Source organism: Motacilla alba, chromosome 20 (assembly GCF_015832195.1).
Source record: "Motacilla alba alba isolate MOTALB_02 chromosome 20, Motacilla_alba_V1.0_pri, whole genome shotgun sequence".
NCBI classification, from domain to species: domain Eukaryota; kingdom Metazoa; phylum Chordata; class Aves; order Passeriformes; family Motacillidae; genus Motacilla; species Motacilla alba.
In genome coordinates this window covers 1,951,618-1,964,624 of record NC_052035.1, presented here as the reverse complement: position 1 = coordinate 1,964,624, position 13,007 = coordinate 1,951,618, and the positions used below count along the sequence as shown (strand labels likewise).

General features: G+C 42.1%; 1 protein-coding gene across 4 annotated transcripts in view; it reads left to right on the top strand.

Moving 5' to 3' along the window:
• Positions 1-2,730: 2,730 nt before the first annotated feature.
• ITCH (itchy E3 ubiquitin protein ligase) overlaps positions 2,731-13,007 on the top strand; it is a 58,182-nt gene continuing 47,905 nt past the window's right edge. For all 4 annotated transcript variants that reach the window (XM_038158655.1, XM_038158654.1, XM_038158653.1 and 1 more), the window contains exon 1: positions 2,731-2,853. The gene's annotated coding sequence lies outside the window, so the exon portion shown is untranslated. The remainder of the gene's footprint in view (positions 2,854-13,007) is intronic.

Sequence of the window (13,007 nt, the reverse complement as noted above, 5' to 3'; positions counted from 1 at the left end):
TTTTCCTGAAAAGCCTTTGCACAATATCATCCTGCACTGTTGTGGGAAGGTTTCCTACCTGTTGGAGTTTGTACTCGTCAAAAGAAAGCTATGACAGGGAATAGCAAGAAAATTTCATCCTGCCTGAGTATCTTGTACTTATAAAAAACATAGGGTGTAAAAAAGACAATAATCAAGCATTCTATTCCTCTCTCCAAAGGTGAAATCTTGCATACATAGTTCTTCTGCCACTCAATTATATTCATTTTCACTCACCATGTATTCTGTGTTAATTATTTATTTGTTCTTCCAGTTCACTCACAGGCCATGATTTTTACCAGGGCAAATGATATCTGAAAGAGTGTGAATGTGAGGATTGCCCTGTGTTCCTCTTGTCCTGGCAAGCACAAACTGATCAGTAGTCTGCACCTGGAAACCATTCTTTTTCCCATTAATTTTACAGAGCAGGTGGAACAAATGGAACTTGACTGGAGGCATCAGAAGCTGGAAAACAAAGAGATTAGGGCTGCTGAGGTTGAAAAAAAAGCACTTTGTCTGAAATGCCAGTTGGAAAAAGGAGGAGGAAGACATTAACTCAGAGGACAACTGATGAGATGTTCTTAAAAAGGGACACTGAGTGTTATTCACATCTGCTTTAGCAACCTTTACCTACTAAAACCCAGTACAACAAAAAGAGACTGCAAATGGCCACACTGCCCTAGGGATGGGTACAAGCACACCTGCTGGATTCCACGGGAACTACAGGGATGTGTCCTTGGGGCAGCATCCGGCTTCTTCCTGCAAACACTCAACTCTGCTAAAGGTAAAATTAACCCAGGCGGCTGGGAAGAAGGGTACAGTGCAATGTTCCCACCGTTGGGAATGAAAACACAGGCAATCTCAAAACCAAACAGTGTTATGTGCCAGCTGGGAGACAACAAACCCACTGCAAAGGATGCCCAGCTGGGCAGATGTGGAACTCCAGCTGCAGTCAGCCAGAGCGTCACTGGCCAGGACGGGAACTGGACGAGAGACTGCTGCTTATGTAAGTGATGCATGAGACAGAAATCTCTGTTAAGCAAGGCTTGTAGAACTAATTTTTATCATTATTAATTTGAACAGAACATTAACTATGGAAATTTAAATGTATGTGTACATGGTAAAATATCTCTAAAGGAACATAAACACTTAAAGGTGCATAGAAAATGTTTAGAGGAAATAAAAAAAACCCTCCAGACCTTATTTCAGCTAATCACTTTACTTGTCCTTATACTGGGCTGTAACTTCCTTGTCCTTATACTTTGGCTCCAAACTTGCTTCCCATGAATTTCCACCTCTCTGACAAAATTGTATGCTCCTGATTTTTCCATACTCAGCCTCTAGCTGAGCAGCACACATTGTTCTGTGCTGGAATTAAAGTGATTTCTGTGCCTGAAGTGATGTGCACATGTACCTTGGTTAGCTGGAACCACAGATGGCTGATTGGCATCGAAACGTGTGTGTTGGTCTGTCAGGAAAACACTTGGAGCTGTTTTCTTGCTTAGGCCTTATCAACAGAAACAGTCAAATGTGGCTGTGAGATCTTATTGGAGTTTATGCATGGAAGACAAGATGGATTTTTACATCCCTACCAGTTGTAAGAAAATGCTAAACTTTGCACTTGCAAAGTGTATAATTTTTCTGAAGAATTACTGAGGATATTCTCCTACTCTCTGAATATTTGGTATTCTTTCCTCTGATTTTAGAGCATAGACTCTCTCATTCCTCACTGTCAAAAAAGGAAGCGTATTGCAATTTCTATGCATTCACTTATGCAATAGTGTGTTCAGGTTAAGAAAAAATACACTGAAACAAGAAAGATTTTATGTAAAGTTTAAATAATGTCAGTGACTTAAGCACCTGCAACAGATAATTTAAAATCACAAAAGTTATTTTATTTTCAAAGGGCTTTATTTTGTGTCCCAAAGCCCACAGTGACAGCAGCTTGATGTCCCAGCAGCTTGACTGTTACAGATTCATGTTAGCCAGAATGTCCCTTCGTGCTCTCAGAGATTTCCCATTGCTGCTGTCACTGCAGTAACGTGGAGCCAGGGATGGCCGTGGGCTCCTCAAGGTGTTCTTGTACCAGCTGAGCCCTCAGGGGTGCTTTGATTATCCAAGATTTTTACTGTAGTATGTGTATACACACACACACACATATATACTCTGCTTACAGAATCATAGATTCATTGAATGATTTGGGCTGGAAGGGACCTTAAAGATCTCATTCCACACCCTGCCGTGGGCAGGGACCCCTTCCACTGTCCCAGGCTGCTCCAAGCCCTGTCCAGCCTTGCCTTGGACATTTCCAGAGACCCAGGGGCAGTTACAGCTTCTCTGAGCACCATGTGCCAGAGTCTCAGCACCCTTACAGGTATTTCTTCTCAATATTCTGTTCTAACCCTGCCCTCTGGCAGTGGGAAGCCATTGCCTCTTGTCCTGTCACTCCAGGCTCTTGTTCAAAGTCCCTCTCCAGCTCCCTCGGAGCCCCTTTAGGCACTGGAAGGCGCTCTAAGTTGTCCCTGGAGCCTTCTCTTCCCCAGGTGAACAGCCCCAACCCCCCAGGCTGGCTCCAGAGGATATGGAACTCAGCCCTCACCGCGCACCTCACGGCCCCTCACGCTGCCACCCCACCCCTCCCTGCCTCTCGAACCCGTGGCCCGCGCCGAGCATGCGCAGTGCCTGGCGCGGGGCACGGTGGGAGCTGTAGTTCTTGCGCTGCGGCCGCGGGACTCGGCGCCTGCGCACGTCCCGCCCGACTTTGCTAAGTCGCTGCCGGAGGCCGGGCGGGCCGCGCTGCCATCTTGGATCTGAGGGACGGGGGAGCCGCGGCCGGTGAGAGGAGCGGGGCCGGGCCGGGCCGGGGGGTGGAGAGGGGGCACGGGTATAGCGCTGGGGACGGGGCCCTGCAGGCGGCGGGGAGACACGGGGTCGCGGGAATCCTGTGGTCGGGCGCGGATCCGGAGGGGCTCGCTGAGGGCGGACCCGCCGCTCCGTACCCCCGGGCCCCGCGGGGCAGCTCCTCGAGCGGGGCAGCACCACTCCCTTCCTGGGACGTGGGCGGCGGTCCCGGGGCCCCCGCGCTGTCCGGCCCCGCCGCCCCTCCGCGGCGGCTGGGGGCACCTGCCCGCACCCCGGTGCCTCCAGTTCCGAGTCCTTTCTTCAGCCGTCCCCGGCAGTGTTGCGTCCCTGCCCGGCCGGACCCCGCCAGCCTCTCCCTGTTCCTGGTCTCCAGGATCTACCCCAAAACCTTCCCCCTCTCGGTGGCTCACTCCCTTCAGGGCTGTGCTTTCCGCAGCCCTTCCAGCACAGCCTCCTGTCCCCGAGTGTGTCCCCCCTGTCCTGGGGCTCCTTCCAGGTGTACCCGGGTTCGGTGTCCGTATCTCGGCCGGGTACAGCCGGACATTGAAGGAATGTGTCCCAGCGATAAAGCGTGACTACAGCCAGAGGTTTATCCCGAACTGTGTTCCCTCCTGTAAACACGGCAGAATGGCAACGTTGGTGCCTCCGCTCTATTTTGGAAACATGGACAAGTTCTGGCTGTTAACTCTTCCGCTCCCACGCCGGTTTTCTTTGACCTTGTGTGCCAATGCTGTCGAGATAAAAGCAGACAAATGTGTTCGAGGATGGGTTTCTCTAATTTGCTCTAATATTCGAGAATTCAGGTTGTTTTGATTGCTGTAATTTGTGATGTTAAATTGTCAGAAGACTTTCTGACCTGTGTGTGATGCAGAGAAAGGGGCAGGTGTAGCAATTGGGATTACCTGTGTTGTGGCAGCCTTTACCCTTGATGCTTCAGAAAATATCCCCAGCAAAACTTACCTTTATAGCTTGGTTCGAATTGAAGAAGTCAGAAACCAGAGTATTTTAGACTGTCTTTTCCTAATATATTGCTGCTTATTGTCGTGAGTTTCTCATTGTTTTGCTTGGCCTCTGCTACCCTGCCTGTCAACCTTTTCAAAGAGAAGTGGAGAGAATCTGGACTGCTATTTGAAAGAAGGCATTCTGTGCTGAGGGAGTGACAGTAGATCCAGCAATTGCTTCTATTTACCTGAGAAAAGGCGCAGGCTTTTAAGAATGAAACATGAATCACAGGCCATCTTAGGTTCTGAGGATTTTAATGCTTAAAAATGTATTGTTTCAAAAAACAGTAAATTCTTTTCTGTTTTCTTGAAGTGAAAGTCCTAAAGCAGTTGTAATTTAATTACAATTACCTTGCTATTCACTACAGCTGTTTAAATGTGGACTGTGTCTAGTGTGCATTCTTAGTTGTGATTTAGCTGACACATTTAATCACTGCACTGAATGCTTTCACCTCCAAATGATCTTTGGAATAATATGTAGCATTCAGACCCAAAGTGAGTTTTCTTGTCTTTAAAACAACAACAGTAGATGAGAGAGATAATTTTGGAGCGGAAAATAACTGAGACTTCTGAGTGCGAACTTTGAAAGCCTCTTACAGATTAAAGTTATTTTGGGGCTTAAGAGAGGTTGAGAGAAGATTATTTATATGAATTTATTAGTTAAGCAGCATCACTTCTTTTTCTTCCCTCAATTTTCTCTCCCTTCTTAAAGTTCTGTTTCTTCTGTTGTGAAACAGACCTCAAACATGAGTTATCTTATTTGTTTGGTTTTAAGTTTCAGAATTGTTCGGGGAAAACTACAGCATCAGATAATAGGAAGAAAGGCAGTAAAGTAGCATGATGTTTGTCTTGAGGAGATTAAATTTATAATTTTTTTAAGAGAGCTTGTCATAGACTACTTGAAAAATGTTTCATGAGAGATTTACGAAGTAATTTTATTTTATTTTACAACATGTGAAAGAGAAGATGTTTGTCAGCAGCATTATCAGTATCAGTCAATGATAGCATCTAAATAAACATCTTTTGTGAGTTTAAGCTGTTTAAACAAAGTGATAAATATATTCAGCCATAGTGAAGTACTTTTCAAGCAATGAAACCAATTTGATTTCTTCTTAAAAGCAAGGAAAAGAGTCTTCAGGGTGAGAGTAGAAGAAAAACCCCTTGCACATGGTAACAATGACACTTCTGGGAGGTTTTTTAAGCTTTTCTGTTTGGGTGTCCAGTTACGTTCATGTAATGTTCTAGTTTTTGTCATTCTGCTGTACTTAGATGTAAATGTTGGAACTTCTTTGTCCCCTCACAGCTGAGGAAAGTGAAGGTGTGTGCATAACCCAGAGGAGTGTTGGCCACAGTTCCTTGCTGTAACTGTACTTTGCCCAGCTGCAGAAGCATTTTGAAGTGAGTGCTTGCCTCAGAAGAGGAAGTAGACAAGCCATGATTATAGTCTAGCTTGGGAGTATTCTAGATATTTAGTTTTACTGTCTCGTAACTTGAGTATTTTTAAGGACTGTAGGTAGTCCTTCTTGGGCTTGGTTGCACTGTTAGCTGAGCTAATTCGGTGTGCACATTTTGGTGAGAGAAAGGCTCTTCATCCTTGTCTCAGAAGACTAAAGCAGTAGAGACTTGGTCAATTTCTCTACGTGACTGACACTCAGGTTTTACTGTAGTGCAGAGCTGCTGGAGCTGAAGGATTGATATTTTTCTTCATAAGAATTGCAAATTACACATAATAGAAATGAAAGTATTGCAACAAACTGGGAAAGAGTGTTTTGAAGAAGCCAAGGCCCTGTTTCGTATGACCAGCTCTCAAGTTATGCCAGGAATTTCTGCTTTTACTATACCAAAGCACAGCAGGTTTTTTTGTCCCCTCTGAGGAAACACAATACCGCATCTTGTTGTGCTGGTTATTCAAATAGTTTTTCAAACTTGGCAGTATGTTTTTGGTTTTTTTGGGGGGTTTTTTTTGGGATTTTTTTGTTGTTTTTTTTTTTTTTTTTTAAATTTTATTTTAGTCCTCCTGTTTAGGAACCGATAATTCCTTCCTTTCACCCACCTGCCTGAGCTATTCTCAACTCTGCTGCTGGGAGAGGCTGATTGTTTCAGCCAGGCACAGAACTCCTGTCATGTTTGCATTTACACCATTGGTTCTGAAGCTGCAGCTCAGACTCAAATGGTGTTGTTGCTCAGCAAGAAAAGGCCTGTGCTCTTCAGGTGGATTGTTCCAGTTTGATTGTGTAGAACCCTGTTTCTAATCAGGAAGTGAAAGTTAGGTGAGTTATCTTTTTTTACCTGAAATACGCAGGTCTCGGTTCTGGATTTGTTAGCCCAGGATACCAGGGCTATATAGCAAGCTGGAGCTTTCAAGAGGAGTGTTGCTATCAGCCTGTATAAAATCTTCATGTTCTCAGTTTTCTATTCTTTATAGGTCTATTTTTCTTTCAATGGTAGCCTTTACACATATTTTTTCATTCTAAGTATTAACTGGGTACCTAGTAATATTTTTGAAGTTTATTACTAAGGAAAAGAAAGATCAGGTGAAAGATTAAGGTGATCTTGAAACAGAAAAAGACATGGTAAGACAGGTCTGCAATCTGCTTCTGATTTATTCATTGATTCATCAAATAAATAGCCATTCGCGGTGAAATATCCATTAGGAATATAAAATTTGTGACTGGAAGCATGTTAATTTTCAGACTCTTTGATCCCTTCAGTTTCATGTGATTGGGATGGAACTTGCCTGGGCAAGTCATTCATAACTTACTACCCTCTTTAGCTTTGCCTCATTCAGTGGAAAAAGTGAAGGAAAGCTCAATGCTGAGCAAGCTGAAGAGATGAACTGAGACACAGAAGAGTGGGTTGTGTTAATTTTTAACATGCTTTTGGTCAGTATCCATGCTTAGTGCTTTCCCAGTCCCCAGTGCTAGCTAACTTTTAATTATGTATTTCTTGCTTAACAGTTAGAACGCTCAGATATCCAGATTTTTATTTTATTCACTGCTGGCTTCATAAACACTTGAATGTATTAGGACTTGTTGCTCTGAATATTCCTCTTCTACTTTTCTGACACCCTGAGTTTTTTGCTCTGTCAGTGCTGCTCTTTTCATCTATTTGCAGAGCAGATAGATAGAGCAAGTTTGTTCTGTATAAGGATTCCTCATCTTTAAAGTTTGGATTTTTTTACTTTGGCTTGTCAGAACCTGAATTAAGTGATCTGTGGATCACTCTGATTAATTTATCTTAATAAGGCTTGTCTCTACAAGTGTATGTGCCTTGTATATATACATGTGTATTTCCTACTGCTGTAAGTATATAATTTCAGAGACTAGATAAGAAATGCGTTGACCAATATATAAAAATGTTCATAAAATGGTAATGTGTTTGGCCTTATCTTTAACCGGGCTTGCTAACTTCTGTGAAGGGGGTGAGCTTCATATTTTCACCAGATTTTACCTCAACACCCTTTCCTGTCTATTCAGATTAAAACTTCCTGAGCGATCCTCCATGTGAAGGGCACTTTATAAAGGAAATGAGAGAAAAGAGAATTTGTGAGCTTAGAAGATAAAAAGTGAGACTTGTGACACTGACTTGCTTTTTGTATCAGGATCACAGCATGGTATGGTTTGGAAGGAACATTAAAGGCACCAGTTGGAAGATCACAAAGCTGCTTTGGTTCTTAAATGTCTGTGATTGACCCAGTGCATGTGATGTCTTCAATGATGAAGCCTTCAGAGCAGTTTCTTATTCCAGCTGTTTGAAGGGAAATAATGTGTATAATGGTAATGGGAAAGAGGAGAGAAATGCTGAAGGAAGACACTTTGATCACTTCACTCTACCAGAAAGAAGTTTCCATAGCTACCCAAACTAAACAGCTCTCACCTGTGTTTTCAGGTGGATACTCACCAACATTTCTAATTCCACTTGAGTGCTCATCACCTAAAGATACAGAGGAAAACTTGGGTCCACGGACAGTAATCCTGCATGTAATTGGCATGTTCCACTTTGTGCATGTTAAATTGAGTTTACCAATAAGATTTTAGAATATCTTTCTTTTGCCTTAGACCAATGAGGCATTTTGTGAGTATTAAAAAGACCAATTTCCAGAGCAACACTGTATTTATTAAACATTTGCCTAAACCAAATTGAGTTCAGGTCAATGAAAAAGCTGTCGTGAGGCAGCGGAGTTCTCATTGTTCTTCTGTGCACCCATTGAATCAGGGTGTTTAACTCCTGTTCTGAAATCTGGTTTGGGCAGGTGGATTTGCTCTATGTGGAGACCTGTTGACATTGCTGGTGGTTTATTTGATATTCTCCATGGTTTAAAGATTTTAAACATAGCCCTGTGAGGTGTGGTGTGGCATATCATGACTTTTTTCTGCTTTCCCTTGTTTTCCACTTATCATGAGGCTCTCTGAACTACAAGATTTAAGACACTAGTAAGAGTTTGAGTTATTAAAGAAAAAAATAACATTTAAGCAAGGACTTGCTTTCACATCTGTGATGTGAACAAAATAATACTGTCCTGAGGGGTATTGCAATGTGAACAAAATAATACTGTCCTAAGGGGAATATTAGAGGTGAAAATATTTTCAGACTAATGCCTGTTTTGAGGCTGGAAGCTGCCCAGTGCACTCTGTGTTTGAGTGGAGAAGACCCCAACAAAGTAAAATTCATAGTTATGGGTGGCTGATGTGGGAGGTGGCAGAGGAGGGGACTTACAGACAGTAATAACCGGGATGAGATTTATTCTAAGAGAGTCTGTGTCGCAGCTGGGATTTCTTTGCTTTTTGGAATTTCACTTCCTGTTTTAAAAATAGTAAACTCTATACTTCATGTTCTATATTTCTGCCTTCATGACTTCTAATCTCACACACAGTAATGAAAACTACATAAAGTGTCTGAACAGAATTTAGAAGAAAATTGTCAGAACTCCTTACATGGGTCAGACTCAAGGTTCATATCTGTAAGGATGTTTTGCTGATTGAGGTGGTCATTGCACAGTGTTATAACCCTATAAGCCTGCTCTTTTGCTCCAGTGTGTGGGTTCCATTTTGGTGTTCCACATGATGTATGGCCAGGGAAGCCATAAAGGGGTGGATATATGGTATAGTGTGTTCACAATAAATTACTCTCCTTGCATAGACTATTTTGCCAGCGCATGCAAAGTGTGCCAATTTTGTTTTTAAAAAATACACAGTTTCACAATTATCAGGGGCCCTAGGCTTTTTTTTTTCTGAAGATTTCCTGGGTTGAGCAGTTACTCGAATGTCAGTTGATGACTAGAATTGACACGAAGATAGGGGAAGGCTGTGACACAGGGGAGTGTCAAGGGGAAGGGGGCCCACTCCTTGAGCAGTATCCAGCTGCAGGAGGATGATTCCCCATCTGCACTGCTCAATAGCTGCACTGCTGACACGTGTGGGTGGTGCAGTTGCCTCTGGTTCACTTGCAAGTTTTGGTTTAGGAGCCAGTTCTGCGCTTCTTCACCAACCTGTGGGCTTCCAGTTGTATCCCAGCAGTAAGGCAAGTCCCTTGAAATTGAAGGATACAGTCAATGTTTTTTGTTAGAAGATTATCTTATTCTTTTGTTTTCATTTAATGTGCAATTGTCAGTTTTTCACACAGAATATCTAGGATGTAAAGACTGAAACTTTTGTTTAAGGAATTTATTTATTACTTTAGTTGGAGGAATTAAGATTTCTGACATCTGCTTAATCTTTTTCTAAAGGTCAAAGGAGTATTAGGGCAGCCTCAGAAAACCCAAGTTTAATGGAAGTGTTGAGAATATTGGAATAGTGGTACAATTCTAGGCTACCTTTCTCCTATAGTTTCTGCTCTGTTTTATAGAGAGGCATGAGCTGGACTGTAGCAAGCAGTCAGATTTTGCAGAGTTGGGATGGTTTTGTTGTTCACCCATGGCTGTACTTTGATGTTGCCATCTGGTCACTTGTAAAAAATTCCCAGGAAGCAGGTAATGGACTTCTGCTGAAATTAGAAAACATGAAGACGACTCCTCTGGAACTAAAAGTTTTGCTTGCGGGGGTTTGCGGTTTTGGAAAAGACAGTGACCCGTAGCAGACTTTCAGATACCTCAGGGTTGAATTAAATAATCTCAATACTTTCTCCCCTCCCTGATATTGTAATTTCCATTGCATCTTTTGGATTTACTTTAGTAATAAATAATTTAGCTTGGAAAAATGCAATGTTTATTTTCACCTGACACTGAATTTTGCACACAGCAACATTACTTAATTTTTTTCCAAGTATTGGCTTTCCACTTCCAGTTTCTTTGATTCTGCTGTTTAGGAATACTCAGAGAAGCAGCTTATTTTTCTTAGGGGGCAGTGCGTGTGTAGTCATGCCTTACCTGTCAGAATTTCAGTGTGTTGTCTACAGCAGTTCTTGTTCCCACAGCTGAGTCAATCAACAGGAACTGTTCTTACACCATCTACTTTGCTGAAGCAGGTACAAGCAGCAAGCGACAAAGAGCTTTCTTTTTCAAGAGATTTGAAGTCATCAGCACATTTCAAGATACGTGGTTGTTGCTGGTAGTAGGGAATGATTCATCATTTCTTTGATGAGCCTTGCCAGGCTGAATTGCAGAGCTATGCAGTCTGTTTCGGTTTCATTTATTGCTCAGGTACCTACAGAGATGATCTGTTTAGCAGGTTTTTATCGGCAATATCCCCTGAAAGCTCCACAGGCATTTTTATCTGTGTTCTTGGGAGCAAGGAATGGAGGTGTGTCTAGGGCTCTCTTCATTGCTATATCCACAGAGGGAGGTAATTTTGTGCTCATTAAACCTTCATTGGTGCTGTTGGACGCTAAAAACAAGTTGCATTGTGTACTAGACAGTCCTGCACAGAACATCCTGAAAAATCATGTTAAGGTTCATGTAGACACCAGAATTGCAGTTTTGGAAATTACATCTGCTCCATTTGAGGCTTGCAGGTGAGATGGTCAGGGTTGACGTTTTGCTGGTAGACAACAGTCTTTCCAGAAGCTACTTTTAAAAACATTACAGCTGTACAATTTTACAACCGTATAAACATGTACAACAACTGTAATGGCTGCTGAAGTTGTCATTCATAGTAATGACTACAGGTAATTGGGTAATTGAATGGTCAGGCTTTCTGTTTTTTTCATTCCCCAGAGTTAAAAGCTTTTTGCAGGTTTGTTTAGGTGTGTGTATGAACCATTGATAATGAAATGTAGCTCTGAGAAAGGAATGGGGAAATAACGTGAAGCAAGCACTGAGCTGTAAATAAGAGGTAAAACTAATGGCCGGAGATTATGAAATCCTCTGTAGGTGCTGCCCTCTGTTAATAACTGAATGTGTAACTGCTTCTGAAGGGACTTGTTCCAGGGCTGCAAGGTGGATGGTGAAACAGGAGGTGATGGCCTCATATTTTGTTTTACTGTGTTATTTTACAGCAGAGAAAATGTTTCTTGTTGCCACTTTGATGTGCTTAGGCCTGAGCAGCAGGCCTCAGCCAAAGTTGACTTAAAAGATGAACCCTGGGCATTATGTGACTAACACCATCAGTATTAGTTAGCTAAAAATAAATGACACAGATGCTTTTGCTAGCTCTCTTGTGTAGTTATCTGCAAGAAATGTATCATTTTAAGAAACTTTCCCAACTGACATGGATAGAGGTTTGTTTGTAGGGTATTTTAGGGGAAAACCCTCACAGCCAAGGCTCTGGCCAAGCTCTGGCCCCTGCTGGTCAGGAAGTGTGCCATCAAATCCAGGAGTTCCTGTGCTGAAAATATCATCAGGTCACTTTGACTTGCTGATTTGGGCCTATAAAGGCTGGACCCATTTTTCAGGGAATTTGGAGACCTCACCTGTGGGTAGATGCGCACAATTGGGTTTTTCCCAATTGCCTGGAAGGGTTCTCCAGGTCCTTCCTGCAGAATGGGTCTCCCCAGTGACTGTGGGCTCTGGATGATGGTGCAGTATTTAGGCAATTGGTGATGTATCTTTCTCAATCGTTATCCTGTCTCTCATATAGCAATTATTAGGTGCATTACCTTGCTTCTTTTGCTTTTTGCTAAAGCCAAGCGCGTAGTTTTATTGAATATAAAATTTTACTCTTGTGTTGCCTTAATATTCATAGTCAAATAAGACCATTCTTTCCTTTGGTGTCTGTCCTTTAAATTGCCTCCATCAATTGGCAGAACACACTTCAAAAGTAATGCCTTTGAAGTACTTTTAAAAATAGCTGTAATACAAAAACCATGGATTTTTTTCCGATGACAAGTCACAAAATAATGTGTCAAATTTCTTAAAGCGGTTCTCTTAACATATCCAGTCTTTCATCTCTTCCCATAAGCATCAAATTAAGTTCTGCAGTGTCTGAAGTTTGCTCATGAAGGCTGACTATTTCCACCTTTTTAATTGGAAAATAACTTAAAGCAGTAGTGTGAGCTGTGATGCTGTGTGAGTATGTCTGTACTAATGAGATAGGGAAGATAAATGTAGGCACTGGGAAACGAGGGAAAGTCAGTGGAAATGTGGAAATCATCAGGCTGAAGTGGTAGAAGAGCGCATTGAAGGGAAAGGGAGCTGTGTTACGCTATGCAGCTATATTATACCTCCAAAATCAACTTACCTGTGTAGACATTGTGGGGATTTTTGACAGCATCATGTTTGTTTAGTATTAGTATCGTAAGTGAAACTTCAGTGCCAGTCTTTCCCACTTTGGACTAATTTATGTAGACACTTAGGAGAAGCTTTTAGAAACTGTTAGAGGATCCTTTAGGTGACTCTCCAGCCTAAATTTGTCACGGATGGGATATTTTTTAGGTAAAAGAGAGTAATTAGTTGGATTGAAAGTACCAGGACAGCAGCTTTAAAGAAGCATGGGAGAGATATGGAGCAACATACAGGTAACTGTCCAGATTTGCTTGGGTAAATAATAGCCATATAAGTTAATATGAAAGAAATATAATAAAGCATCAACAAATTAGGATATGTTTTTGAATAAACCGAGTATCACCCATGATATTTAATGACTTTCTCATCTCTGATGTTGTTTTTATAATGATGGGATAGCACAAATTCCAAGGCAGTCATATGTGAATTTTTTGTGAGGTTTCTTATTAGGGCCAAAGAAAATGAAAATA